The sequence below is a fragment of the Neofelis nebulosa genome, chromosome 12, assembly GCF_028018385.1.
Source record: "Neofelis nebulosa isolate mNeoNeb1 chromosome 12, mNeoNeb1.pri, whole genome shotgun sequence".
Lineage (NCBI taxonomy): Eukaryota > Metazoa > Chordata > Mammalia > Carnivora > Felidae > Neofelis > Neofelis nebulosa.
The window spans coordinates 32,007,408-32,021,361 of record NC_080793.1 but is presented as its reverse complement, the minus strand read 5'-3'; the positions used below and the strand labels follow the sequence as shown (position 1 = coordinate 32,021,361).

The 13,954-nt window shown below is 37.9% G+C and overlaps 1 long non-coding RNA gene across 2 annotated transcripts in view; it reads left to right on the top strand.

Moving 5' to 3' along the window:
* The window catches only part of LOC131491595 (uncharacterized), a 107,689-nt gene that overhangs the window by 67,848 nt on the left and 25,887 nt on the right, over positions 1-13,954 (top strand). The window lies entirely within an intron of this gene.

Here is a 13,954-nt window from a genome sequence, read left to right as displayed (position 1 = left end):
TTGTTTTGCTCAGCCTTATACTCTCTAGATCTATCCATGGTTATTGCAAATGGCAAGATTTCATTCTTTTTTGATGGCTGAATAATATTCAAGTGTGTGTGTATGTGTGTGTGTGTGTATGTGTGTATGTGTGTGTGTGTGTGCGTGTGTACACCACCTCTTCTTTATCCATTCATCTATCAATAGATACTTGGGCTGCTTTCATAGTTTGGCTATTGTAAATAATGCTACTATAAACATAGAGGTGCATGTATCCCTTTGAATTAGTGTTTTTGTGTTTTGGGTTAAATACCCAGTAGTGTGATTGATGGATTTTAGGGTACTTCTATTTTTAATTTTTTGAGGAACCTCCATACAGTTTCCCACAGTAGCTGTACTAATTTGTATTCCCCCCAACAGTACAAGAGGGTTTCTTTTTCTGCACTTTTACTTGTTTCTTGTGTTGTTGAGTTTAGTCATTCGACAGGTGTGAGGTGGTGATATCTCATTGTAGTTTTGGTCTGCATTTCCCTGGTTATGAGTGATGTTGGCCATCTTTTCATGTGTCTTTTGGCCACCTATATATCTTCTTTGGTGAAATGTCTGTTCATGTCTTCTGCCATTTTTAATCAGATTATTCATTTTTGGGTGTTGAGTTGTATCAGTTTTTTATATATTTTGGATCCTAACCCTTTATTGGATATATCATTTGCAAATATCTTCTCCCATTTAGTAGGTTGCTTTTTAGTTTTGTTGATTGTTTCCTTTGCTGTGCAGAAGCTTTTTATTTTGATGTGGGCCCAATAGTTTATTTTTGCTTTTGTTTCCCTTGCCTCAGGAGACACGTAGAAAAATGTTGCTACAGCCAATGTCAGAGATTATTGCCTGTGCTCTTTTCAAGGATTTATTTTTTTATTTTTTTAATGTCTATTTATTTTTGAGAGAGAGACAGAGCACAAGTAGGGGAGGGACAGAGAGAGAGAGGGAGACAGAATCCAAAGCAGGCTCCAGGCTCCAAGCTGTCAGCACAGAGCCCAACATGGGGCTTGAACTCACGAACTGTGGGATTATGACCTGAGTTGAAGTCAGACACTTAACCAACTGAGCCACCCAGATGCCCCTCTTCAAGGATTCTTATGATTTCAGGTCTTACATTTAGGTCTTTAATCCATTTTGAGTTTATTTTTGTGTATGGGTAAGAAAGTGGTCCAGTTTCATTCTTTTGCATATGCCTGTCCATTTTTTCCAACATCATTTGTTGAAGAGACTGTCTTTTTCCCATTGTATATTCATTCCTCCTTTGTCAAAGATTAATTGACCATATAATTGTGAGTTTATTTCTGGGTTTTAGGTTCTATTCCATTGATCTATGTGACAGTATTTATGCCAATATCATACTGTTTTATTTACTACTGCTTTGTAATATAACTTGAAATCTAGAAGTGTGATACTTCTAGTTTTGTTTTTCTTTCTCAAGGTTGCTTTGGCGATTTGAGGCCTTTTGTGGTTCTGTACAAATTTTAGGATTGTTTGGTCTAATTCTGTGAAAATGCTGTTTGTGTTTTGATAGGTATTGCATTAAGTCTGTAGATTGCTTTGCATAGTATAGACTTATAACAATATTTGTTCTTTTAACCCATGAACATGGAATGTCTTTCCATTTCTTTGTGTTGTCTTGAATTTCTTTCATCAGTGTTTTATAGTTTTCAGAGTACAGGTCTTTCACTTCTCTGGTTAACTTTATTCCTAGATGTTTTATTGTTTTTGGTGCAATTGTAAATGGGATTGTTTTCTTAATTTCATTTTCTGCTGCTTCGTTATTAGTGTAGAGGAATGCAGCAGATTTCTGCACATTGGTTTTGTATCCTGTGACTTTACTGAATTCATTTATCAGTTCTAGTATTTTTTTGGTGGAGTCCTTAGGGTGTTCTATATATAGTATCATGTCATCTGCAAATAGTGGAAGTTTTACTTCTTCCATGCTGATTTGGATGCTTTTTCTTTCTTTTTGTTGCCAGATTGCTGTGGCTAGGACTTTCAGTTCTACGTTAAATAACAGTGGTGAGAATGGACATCTAACAGTATATTAAAGAAAATTAAAAAAAAGAAAATCATATACCACAATGAGATGGGAGTTATTCCCAGGATACAAAGTAGTTTAATATTTGGAAAACAATCTGGGGCACCTGGGTGTCTCAGTTGGTTGATTTCTTTCTTGATTTCTGCTCATGGTTCATGAGATCGAGCCCCGGATCAGGGTCTGTGCTGACAGTGTGGAGCTTGCTTGTGATTCTCTCTCTTCTCCTCTCTTTGTCCCTCCCCTGCTTGTGCTTTCTCTCTTTCTCAAAATAAATAAATAAACATTTAGAAAATATTTGCAAAACAATCAATATGGTGTGTCACATCAATAAGAGAAAGGATAAAAACCATATGATCATTTTAATAGAGGCAGAAAAGCACTTGACAAACTACAACATCCATTGATGATAAAAAGCCTCTGTAAAGTAGGTCTAGAGGGAACATATCTCAACATAATAAAGGCCTTATATGATAAATCCACAGCCAACATCATACTCTATGGTGAAAAACTGAGAGCTTTTCCCCTACAGTCAGGTATGAGACAAGGATGCCCACTTTCACCAATTTTATTCAATATAGTATATGATTTTTAACATAGTAAGAGTGGTTTAATAATCTGTAAAACACTGTAAAGCCATGTCCTTTATTAAGTTTATTTGTTTATTTTGAGAGAGAGTGCACGTTTGTGCAAGCAGGGGAGGGGCAGAAAGAGAGGGAGAGAGAGAATCCTAAGTAGGCTTCAAGCTGTCAGCACAGAGCATGATGCATGGCTCAGTTCCACAAACCTTGAGATCATGACCTGAGCTGAAATCAACTCAGATGCTCCACTGAGTCACCCAGGCTCCCCTAAAACTATTTCCTTTAAATAAGCTCTTTCTGAAGGTCATGAAATGGAGGCTTGAAAACATGCACAGACACGCAAGATTCTTGAATGAGAAGTCATATATATGTGTGTGTGTGTGTGTGTGTGTGTTTAAATTAATTTATTGTTTAATTTACAATTGTTTAAGTTAGTTTAAATTGTTTAAGTTAGCATATAGTGCAATAATGATTTCAGGAGTAAACTCCTTAAGCCTCTTACCCATTTAGCTCCATTGTATATATAATCCACATCTTCTTTATCCATTCATCCATTGATGGACATTTGGGCTCTTTCCATACTTTGGCTATTGTCGATAGTGCTGCTATAAGCATTGGAGTGCATGTGCCCCTTCGAAGCAGCACACCTGTATCCCTTGGGTAAATACCTAGTAGTGCAATTGCTGGGTTGTAGGGTAGTTCTATTTTCAGTTTTCTGAGGAACCTCCATACAGTTTTCCAGAGTGGCTGTACCAGTTTGCATTCCCACCAGCAGTGTAAAAGGGATCCTCTTTCTCTGCATCCTTGCCAACATCTGTTGTTGCCTTAGTTGTTAATGTTAGCCATTTTGACATGCGTGAGATATCTCATTGTGGTTTTGATTTGTATTTCCCTGATGATGAGTGATGTTGAGCATTTTTCATGTGTCTGTTTGTCACCTGGATGTCTTCTTTGGAGGTGTCTATTCATGTCTTTTGCCCATTTCTTCACTGGATTATGTGTTTTTGGGGTGTTGAGTTTGATAGTTTCTTTGTAGCTTTTGTATACTAACCCTTTATCTCATAGGTAGTTTGCAAATATCTTCTCCCATTCCGTTGGTTGCCTTTTAGTTTTGTTGATTTTTTCCTTCTCTGTGCAGAAGGTTTTTATTTTGATGAGGTCCCAATAGTTCATTTTTGCTTGTTTCCTTTGCCTCCAGAGATGTGTTGAGTAAGAAGTTGCTGCGGCTGAGGTCAAAGAGGTTTTTGCCTGCTTTCTCCTCTAGGATTTTGATGGCTTCCTGTCTTACATTTAGCTCTTTCATCCATTTTGAGTTTATTTTTGTGTATGGTGTAAGAAAGTGGTCTAGGTTCATTTTTCTTCATGTTGCTGTCCATTTTTCCCAGCACCATTTGCTGAAGAGATTGTCTTTATTCCATTGTATATTCTTTCCTGCTTTGTCAAAGATTAGTTGGCCATATGTCTGTGGGTCCATTTCTGGGTTCCCTATTATGTTTCATTGATCTGAGTCTGTTTTTGTGCCAGTACCATACTATCTTGATGATGACAGCTTTGTAATACATCTTGAAGTTTGGGATTGTGATGCCTCTAGCTTTGGTTTTCTTTTTCAAGATTGTTTTGGCTATTTTGGATCTTTTCTGGTTCCATACAAATTTTAGGATTGTTTTTTCTAGCTCTGTGAAGAATGCTGGTGTTATTTTGATAGGGATTGCTTGAATGAGAAGTTATATTAAGTGATAACAATTATTTTCCAAATATTGAGGAAAATTTTATAAAGGAATGATAATTTACATGGTTGTCCCCCAATGAAATATTAAAATGCATTAAAAGTTAGAATATGGAAAATAAAAAGTCCTAATGAGACACATATTGATGGAATAGAGGAAGAGTACTGAAATATATTCACGTGATAAAGGTTACATTTAAAATCAGCAAGAAAAGATTGAATGTGTCATAAATCAGGCTAGACATTGATTAAACAATTTTGGAAATGTTACGTCATACCACATCAAAATAAATTCTACTTGAATTAGAGATATAAATGTTTCAAAAGGAGTGAAATAAATAGGATATAGAATAAGTAAATAAATGTAGAAAAACTGAAGTACATATAGGTGACTATCTATATCCATATATCATCTAGAGGCATGAAATCTAAGTATGCTACCACAGGCAGAAAATATACAATGGAAAGGTATGGCACATAAAGAGTAAATTTTTCCCTTATGTCAGAAACACCATAAATGAAAATAAAAGACAGATACATGAATGATGGATTGCTTCTGTATTCCGTGCTTTCTAATTTTTCCACAGTGAGAATGCTACTTGGTAGTCTCCATGAGGACCTGATGTACAAATGATGATGGGGAAGCAGAGCATGGGGGTTAAGGGGACTTCGGTGCCAGACAACATGTGTTCCAATCCTAGAATATTTTTTTGTGTGACACAGTCAATTTAATCTAACCTCTCTGTGCCTCATTTCTCTGATCTTTGTAATGAAGATAGAACCTACTTGAGAGTGGTCAGGATTAAGCGTGTTAATTTTTATGCATGACTCTCAGAATACTGAATATGTAGTAAGCACTCTAAATGATAGCTATTATTATCTAAGACCTTTTGAGTTCCAACATGCTTTGATTCTATGGATGACTAAAGAGTGAATGGGATCTAGGAGCAAACTACTCTTTCCCAGTAGAATAATTGACTTCAGGAGAGGACAACAGAGCCGAATGAATTGTGCTTTTGCCTCAAGGTTTAAGAGAAGCCTGTGGTTCTAGGCACTGGTCAAATAGGGCCAGTTGATAGGGCTGAAGTTACATTACTGAGATAGAAGAGGAAACAGAACAAGAAATAGCATGTCTGTTTTATTTTCTGCATAAGCAAAGCAAATGTATAAAATGATAGCACAAATTGTATTGCGGTGGGAGGGAGTAGGTGAGCAGACAAGCTCTCTTTGTTTATTCTAACATATGGACAGTAAATGCAATTCCAATTTTCCCCTAATTTTTCTCTCTACACAAAAGCTGAAATTCTGGATATACCGGCTACAAATGATGCCTCGTCTCAACTTAGCCTTTCATTTCCTGTTTGACTCTGCAGCAGTGTTGATGAGCTGCTTCATTGTTTTTCCATGGTTGCCCACATGACACACACCTACTAGAGCCATGATGAAAATAATAGACGTGTTGAACAGAGGATGAGTAATTATAAATCTGCCGTGTGTCCACATGATATCTGCACCAGGGAAAAGAGAAGAGAAGTAGCAATCAACTGAAATATGACTGTTTTGAAGCAGATTGAGAAGAAACATATGACCAAAATACATACTGGGTTTGGAGGCTCACTCTTTTTACTTTTGAAATTATTGTATTCTTTTTTTTTTTTGGTATTCTTTTTTTAAGTACAAGAGCAACATATGCTAATTGTAGAGGAAAAAGGAAACAGAGACAAGAAAAATAACATGACCTACAATCTCAACCCCAAATCTTGCAGAGGATTAAATAATGAATGTGGACAAGGAGCAAACCACTCTTTTAAGAGTAGAACATTTTGGTATATATCCCTCTGATCTTTTACTTTATCTTTGTGCAAAAATGTAGTCAAATGATATTTGGTATTTTATACTTCTTTTCACTTAATATATATTTGCTATATATTACAAAGGAGTTGTAAAATATTTATGAACCAAATTTTAATATCTGTATAAAATTCTATTACAAAATCTATTATAAATAGCTTAGTTTATTTTACCTATCTCCTGATTTTGGACATTTTAGATTACCTCTTTCCTGTGACTGTTGTTGTACAGAAATATTTGGGCACATGAGTTATTTCCTTAGCACAAATTCTTAGAAATTAAATTGCATATATATATATATATATATATATATATATATATATATATATATTTATATATGCTTTTAAAAAAATGTTTATTTTTGAGAGAGAGAGACACACACACAGTGCAGGCATGGGCAGGTAGAGAGGGAGACACAGAATCTGAAGCGGGCTCCAGGCTCCAAGCTGTCAGCACAGAGCCTGACGCAGATTTCAAACTATGAATGGTGAGATCCTGACCTGAGCCATGTCGCTTAACCAACTGAGCCACCCAGGCACCCCATAGTTTATATATATTTAAAAGAACTTGATACCTTGCCAAATTGCTCTGAAGTCAGGTACTATAAATTTATGATTTACACACACACACACACACATATATATATATATATATATATATATATATATATATATATATATATAACCTATATATATAACCTATATATATAAAGATTTCAGTGTAGAAATATAGAATAATGAAATTTAGGAGTATATTTTCATAACCATGGGTAGAGAGAACTTCCTAACAGGAAACCCAATTGCAATAAGAGACTAATGTAATAAATTTCAAAAAACATCAACATTTGTATGTTTAAGTATAACATAAATGAAAGCAAAGGCTAGAAGACAAAAAGGAAAAAAATATTTCAACATCTATGATGGACAAAATTTAAGAAGCTTGATAAACAAAGGCTTCCTATAAATGGATAAGAATAAGGCAAATGACCTAATAAAAATGGGCAAAGTATATGCACAGATAATTCACAGAAGAATACAGATAGCTAGTAAAGACATGAAAAGATGCTTATTTCGCCCGTACTCAGGGAAATAAGAAACAGTTAGTGTGGTAAAAATGGGAAACTTTGGAAACACTAAGTGTTGGTGAAAATACAAAATGGGTAGTTGTACATTGCTGGGTGGAATTTGAATTGCTAGAAGTTGATGGGAAAGCATCTGGCAATATCTGTGAAGGTGTAAAATACATGATATCATCTGATCTTGTAATCCCTTTTTGTAATTTATAATAAAGAGCAGAAGTGCAAATGTTTAAGGATATATGAATAAGGATATTTATTTAGTGTTGTTTGTACTGGCAAAAAAAAAAACCCCAAGCTGGAAACAACTTGAATGAACATTAATAGGAGAATAGTTGGATTGATTATAATAATCTTTACTACAAACTGTTATACCAAAATTAAAAAGAGTAAACCAGATTTACATATTTTGAACTGTATGGATTCCAATGATACAATATTATGTGGAAAAAAAAAGTGGGAGATTAATGTACAAGATAGTATCACATTTCAGATTAAAAAGAAAAAGAAGTGCTAATCTAATATGTACTTTATTGGAGAATAAACATGTAATGCTTGTTTTCTTCAGTAACTGTCACTTTCATATCTTTTTCAGATTTCCTTCCTACTGTAATAGGAATGCTTAGTAATATTCAGCCAAATCCATAACTTTTCAGTTTTTAGAATCTTATTTTAGTTCTCGAGACTCAACCAAAGATATGCATGAGCTATGCATTTTATCCCATTTTCAACAATCAGATAAGTTGCTTCTCTTCTCTTCCCGAAGATCAAGAGGGTGGAGTTGTTGATGGAAGTTCCTCAAGAGGGTGGATGTGTTGGTGAAAGTTTCTACTTTATGAATCCAGAGAGGACTTCATGGGAAGAAAGAGACTGGCTTAACCTACACTGATTCACACGTTGTTGATAAAAGATGGAATTACAAGATTGCTGTTAGTGGTCATTCCACTTGCTTTTTCACTATATCCATTTAATTAATTCCTTGTTAAATTGAGATTATTTAGAGTAGTAAAAGTTAAATATCTAATTGGAAAACTAGTTCCCATCGTGTATGATATAGAAAAGACTATTCAGTAGAAAGGACATCTAGTGAAGTAAGTTAATAAAATGTCTTCCTTAAAAGCCCATATAGAAATTATGACTCCTAATGTCCAAAGTCTGTCTGTCTAGTAGCAGGGGCACCTTTGTTCACTGGGTTTTCCCAAAGAATCAGAATTGATCTTATTGTGCATTTATAGGACTTTCTAAGGGCATTTGGACTATTTTCAAGAGACTTAGCCCTGAAACATAGATGCAGGAAGTCATACATATGACTACCGCCTTTCTTTCTATTTTCCTCTGGTTCATGAGTGTTCTTATTCCCTGTCCTACTGAATGTAGCAATTGTCATTTCCCACGTGACCTCTATTCTCATACAGTTGCTGAGATATCTCTGTTGACTTCTCTTGCATCTGTTCTGTTCTTTCCTCAGCCCAAGGATCAAGCCTCCTATATCCTAAGACAGTTTTTATTCTCTTTGTCCATGGTTAAGGTTATTCATTCTCCTTTCTTCCCATGCATCAATATCACTATTCAAAGTAGGTGAGAGCTTGGCACAGTAGGTGAAATCTCCACCTGATACTGACCCTGGCCATGATTCTGATTTCTAAGGGTGGTCCACCAAGATGGCAAGTTCCAGGGTGCTCAGGATTTGCTACCCCATAAACAAAAATCACATGCAGGGCATCTCTGTATAAGCAGTTGCTTTCACTCTTGGCCTGATCCTATGGACACAATACCCGCTGCTACTGCCAGAGAGAAAAATCTTGAAATGTTTACAGAAAGTCGTGATTCATAAAATGCAAATCATAAAGCAAAAACATGTAGAGCTGGAGGGGACACAAGCCAAACCCTCTCATTTTACAGTCAAGAAAGCACAAGCTCAAGAGACTTATCCAAGGTCACACAGCTGGTTGACTTGCAAGCTCAGAACTAGGAGTCAAGTCTTGGTACTTGCTGTTGAGTTGTTTATTTGTGAAATGGAATACCAAAACAGCATGGGAAGGAAATCCTGATAACCTATATTTCTTTCTGTTCACTTAAAAATAACTCCCCAGGGGTGCCTGAGTGGCTCAGTCCATTGAGCATACAACTTTTCATTTCTGCTCAGATCATGATCTCAAGCTTTGTGAGATTGAGCCCTGCAGCACAAAGCCTGCTTGGGATTCTCTGTCTCCCTCTCTCTGCCCCTCCCCCCTCAAAATAAATAATAATAAAAAAAAACCTCCCCAAACAACCTGAAAGTGTTAAATTGTGCTTAGTCACATTGTAGGTTTTACCAATTTGAGAGTCTTAAGAAGACATCCCCTTGTAAAATTCTTGTCTTTGTGTGTTAAGGTGCAGGTTTTTCACAGATAATTGTAAATTGGTTCATTAACATTTATGTCTTCCTAATGCTTTGCCATTGTCATTTAGGGAATAGAAGGTAATTTGGTAATGTGCACATACTGGGATGCTCATTCAAATTACCTAGGGAGCTTTTAAAAAGTATCGATGCTGCCAGGGCCCACCCTTAGAGACTGTGATTTGATTGGTCTGGAGTGACCCAGGCTTGGGTATTTTTCAAAAGACTCCTGAATAACTCTAACGTACAGCTAGAGTTGAAAATCACAACTCTAGAGTCGTGATTCTTAAGTTGTGGTCTCTGGTCCAGCAGCTTTGGCATCACCTGGAAACTTGCTTGAAATGCAAATTCCCAGACCCTTGCTTAAACCTGATCAGAAATTGAGGGCAAGGATGAGCAAGCAAGTTTTAACAGGTTCCCAGAGTGATGCTAATGAATACTAACATTTGAGAAACCACTGGTCTAGCCCATAGTAAATATATGGCCTGTTTCAGCAAATAGTTTCTTTAAAAAAAATTTTTTTTTTAAATGTTTATTTTTGAGAGAGAGAGAGAGGGAGACAGAGACAGAGAGACAAAGCACAAGTGGGGGAGGAACAGAGAGAGGGAGACACAGAATCGGAGGCAGGCTCTGTGCTGTCAGCACAGAGCCCAACGTGGGGGTTAAACTCACAAACCGTGAGATCATGACCTGAGCCGAAGCTGGTGGCTCAACCGACTGAGCCACCCCGGTGCTCCAGTAAATAGTTTCAAGGGAACACAGCCACACTCATTCACTTATATATAATACAATGACAGAGTTTAGTAGTTGTGATAGAGACTGTATCACCCATAAAGCCTGAATTATTTATGATCCAGCCTTTTATTTATTAAAAAATTTTTTTAACGTTTATTTTTGAGAGAGAGAGGCACGCGCATGTATGCACAAGTGGGGGAGAGCCAGAAGAGGGAGTCAGAGGATCTGAAGCAGGCTCCGTGAGCGCAGAGCCCGACACTCAGGAATTGTGAGATCAGACCTGAGTGGAAATCCAGAATCGACCACTTAACTGACTGAACCACTCAGCACCACATGATCCAGCCTTTTAAAGAAAAAAATTTGACCCCTGAACTGTGCTTTTCAAAAATTTTTTAATGTAATGAGATTTTTAAAATTGTAGTTGACACTCAATGTTACATTAGTTTCCGGTGTACAGCACAGTGATTTGACAATTCTAAACATTATCCTGTGCTCACCAGAAATGTAGCTACCATCTGTCAACATTCAAAGATATTATAGTACCACTAACTATATTCTCTATGCTGTACCCTTCATCCTCACGACTTTTTCATTCCATAACTGGAAGCCTGTATCTCCCACTCACCTTCACCCATTTTCCCCATCCCCCACTCCCCATCCCACTCCCCTCTGGCAGCCATCAGTTCTCTGTATTTATGGGTCTATTTCTGCTTTGTTTGTTCATGTTGTTTTTTAGGTTCCACATATAAGTGAAATCATATGGTATTTGTCACACTTATTTCACTTAGCATAATATTCTCTAGGTCCATCCATGTTGTTGCAAATGGCAAGATCTCATTTTTTTTTTAAATGGCTAATATATATGTGTGTGTGAGTGTGTGTGTACACATATATTACATTTTCGTTATCCATTCATCTATCAGTGGACACTTGGGTTGCTTCCAGGTCTTGGTTATTGTAAATAATGCTGCAATACATATAGGGGTGCGTATATCTTTTTGAATTAGTGTTTTTGTTTTCTTTGGGTAAATAGTAGAATTGGTGTTATATGGTACTTCTGGATCATATGGTATTTCTATTTTTATTTATTTTATTTTTTATTTTTTTAAATTTTTTTTAACGTTTATTTATTTTTGAGACAGAGAGAGACAGAGCATGAACAGGAGAGGAACAGAGAGAGAGGGAGACACAGAATCTGAAACAGGCTCCAGGCTCTGAGCTGTCAGAACAGAGCCTGACGCGGGGCTCGAACTCACGGACCGTGAGATCATGACCTGAGCCGAAGTCGGATACTTAACCGATGAGCCACCCAGGTGCCCCTCTATTTTTATTTTTTGAGGAACTTCCATATTATTTTCCACAGTAGCTGTACCAGTTTACATTCCCACCAGCAGTGCATGAGGGTTCCTTTTTCTCCCATTTTCTTTTTTCTCCTTTCTCACCAACACGTGTTATTTCTTTTTGATTCTATCCATTCTGACAGGTGTAAGGTGATATCTCATTGTGATTTTGACTTGTATTTCCATGATGATGAGTGATGTTGAGCATCTCTTCAAGTGTCTGTTTACCATCTGTATGTCTTCTTTGGAAAAATGTCTATTCCAGTCCTATGTACTTTTCAAACTTCAGTGTAGAGATGAATCACCTGGGGATATTGTTTAACTGCAGATTCTAATTCAGTGGACCTGTGATGGGGCCTGAGATCCTGTTTTCTAATAGCTTCCAGGTGATATTCAAGTTGTTGGTCTGTGAAGGACACTTTAAGCAGCAAGGGTCTATAGCAATGTTGTCTGATAGAAACACAATGTGATGAGACTTCTCAGTTGGGACTCTTAAAATATAGTTAGGGAGATTTTTGTGGGGAAGTTTCTAGAAGCCCTGAAATCTTTGGTATGGGTGTGTGAAAGTCACATTAAATCTGGAAAGGCCCTTATAAAGGGTGACCATATAAAGTACATTCCTAAACTGGGACACCTCTGAGAGGGAAAAAGGATGTTATTAATAAAATAGTCAGGAGAACAGATGTCAATTGGAACTGTCCTGGACAAATTGGGTGTATGTATGGTCACTCTGCTTACAAAGGATCTAATTCATAGTTCTTGAAGGGACCAGCTATATACTGTGAGGAACTTTTTCCAAAATAAAAATGCAGCTGGGAGTGGGAGGGGATTGTGGTGGAGAGGGGAGCTGTTTATCAGAATTCGGTAATAAGAAGGGCCCTGTAGTTTACAACAGCGCTCCACGTGGCTATCTTGTTCCCCTCACCCTCCATCCTGAAACCCACACTGAGGATCACGGTATTAGGGTCACAAGGCAGCACAGTCAGGACCAGAAGCCAGAGCCCAGCACTGCACCCGGCACAGAGAAGGTGTTGATTGTGCGTTTATTGACTGCCTGACAGAATGCAAGTGCCTTAACCTCTAGTCTGTAACCCTTCCTATGGGATTTTGTTTCTGGGGCAGAGCAGCCTGAAGCTTGCGCATGTGCGTGCGTGTGCACAGACTCCAGGGGGCGCTCTCACCGGGGTCACTGCAGTTCCCTCCACAGGCTGTGATCAAATCTTCCTGCCACTCACCTGGGTAAATTCTTGAGGCGAGGCACACAGCCCTATCCCCGCAGGACCGGGAGCCATTTGTTAGAAATTGCTTTGCCTGGGGAGACTATAATCTTCGGCTTGTACTGGTAGCCCATGACTGAGGTGCTGGGGAGAAGGGCTGAGTGAGAAAGAGGCAAAGGACTGCAGAACAGCGCCTCCAGCCACTGTGTGCGCGCCCACGTGATGAAGGGTAGCCGGCGATACAGGCGCCATATTTTCTGGGTTTAGTCTGTCAGTAAATAATAGGGCACAGATGTTGCTGAATATTTTATGATTAACTTGCCCCAGGGGTCCCTAAATGTTTTATAATTTCTGAGTAAAGAAAGAAAGCATCCAAGGCTGTGGATTCTTAGCAGCAAGTTCAGCATCATTTTAATGCCTAATATAAGGAGACATTCCTTCTCACAATCGCAGTTAGAAGAGGGCGGTAGCCATAGAGGTCACAGCTTCCGTTTAATGCGAACAGCCTGAACACAGGAAAATAACATCAAACCAGAGGCCTGGAGGCTGATTTCAGGACCACTGTAATGATTCTGTGCGTTGAATTTGGACAAAATTTTGAAAACTGACATGGAAGTCTTGCTTCTTTTAGTTGAAGGCTTTTTTTTGGGGATAGACCCATGGAGCAGAAGCGTTTTCTTTGTGAGCAGGAGGTACAGTTGTTTGTTTATAAGGGACAAATTCATCTCAAGCTTTGGTCTCCTTATTATAAGGAGGCCCTCTGAATCTTCCTGGCCCTCGGTTCTTAACCCACATCTACATCATCTTTAACAGCAGAGGGGCACCCTGCTTCAGCATTCTGAGGGATCACCCCCTGAGAGAGGATCAGATGATCTGGGTTATATGTGTGTCTGTTCTTAATTTACCTCTTCACATCCTTCGAGTGAACTCAAAGTGGAATCATCCACAGGTCAGGGAGGGTGTGGGGGTGTGGGTAGATGGCAAGATGTCATT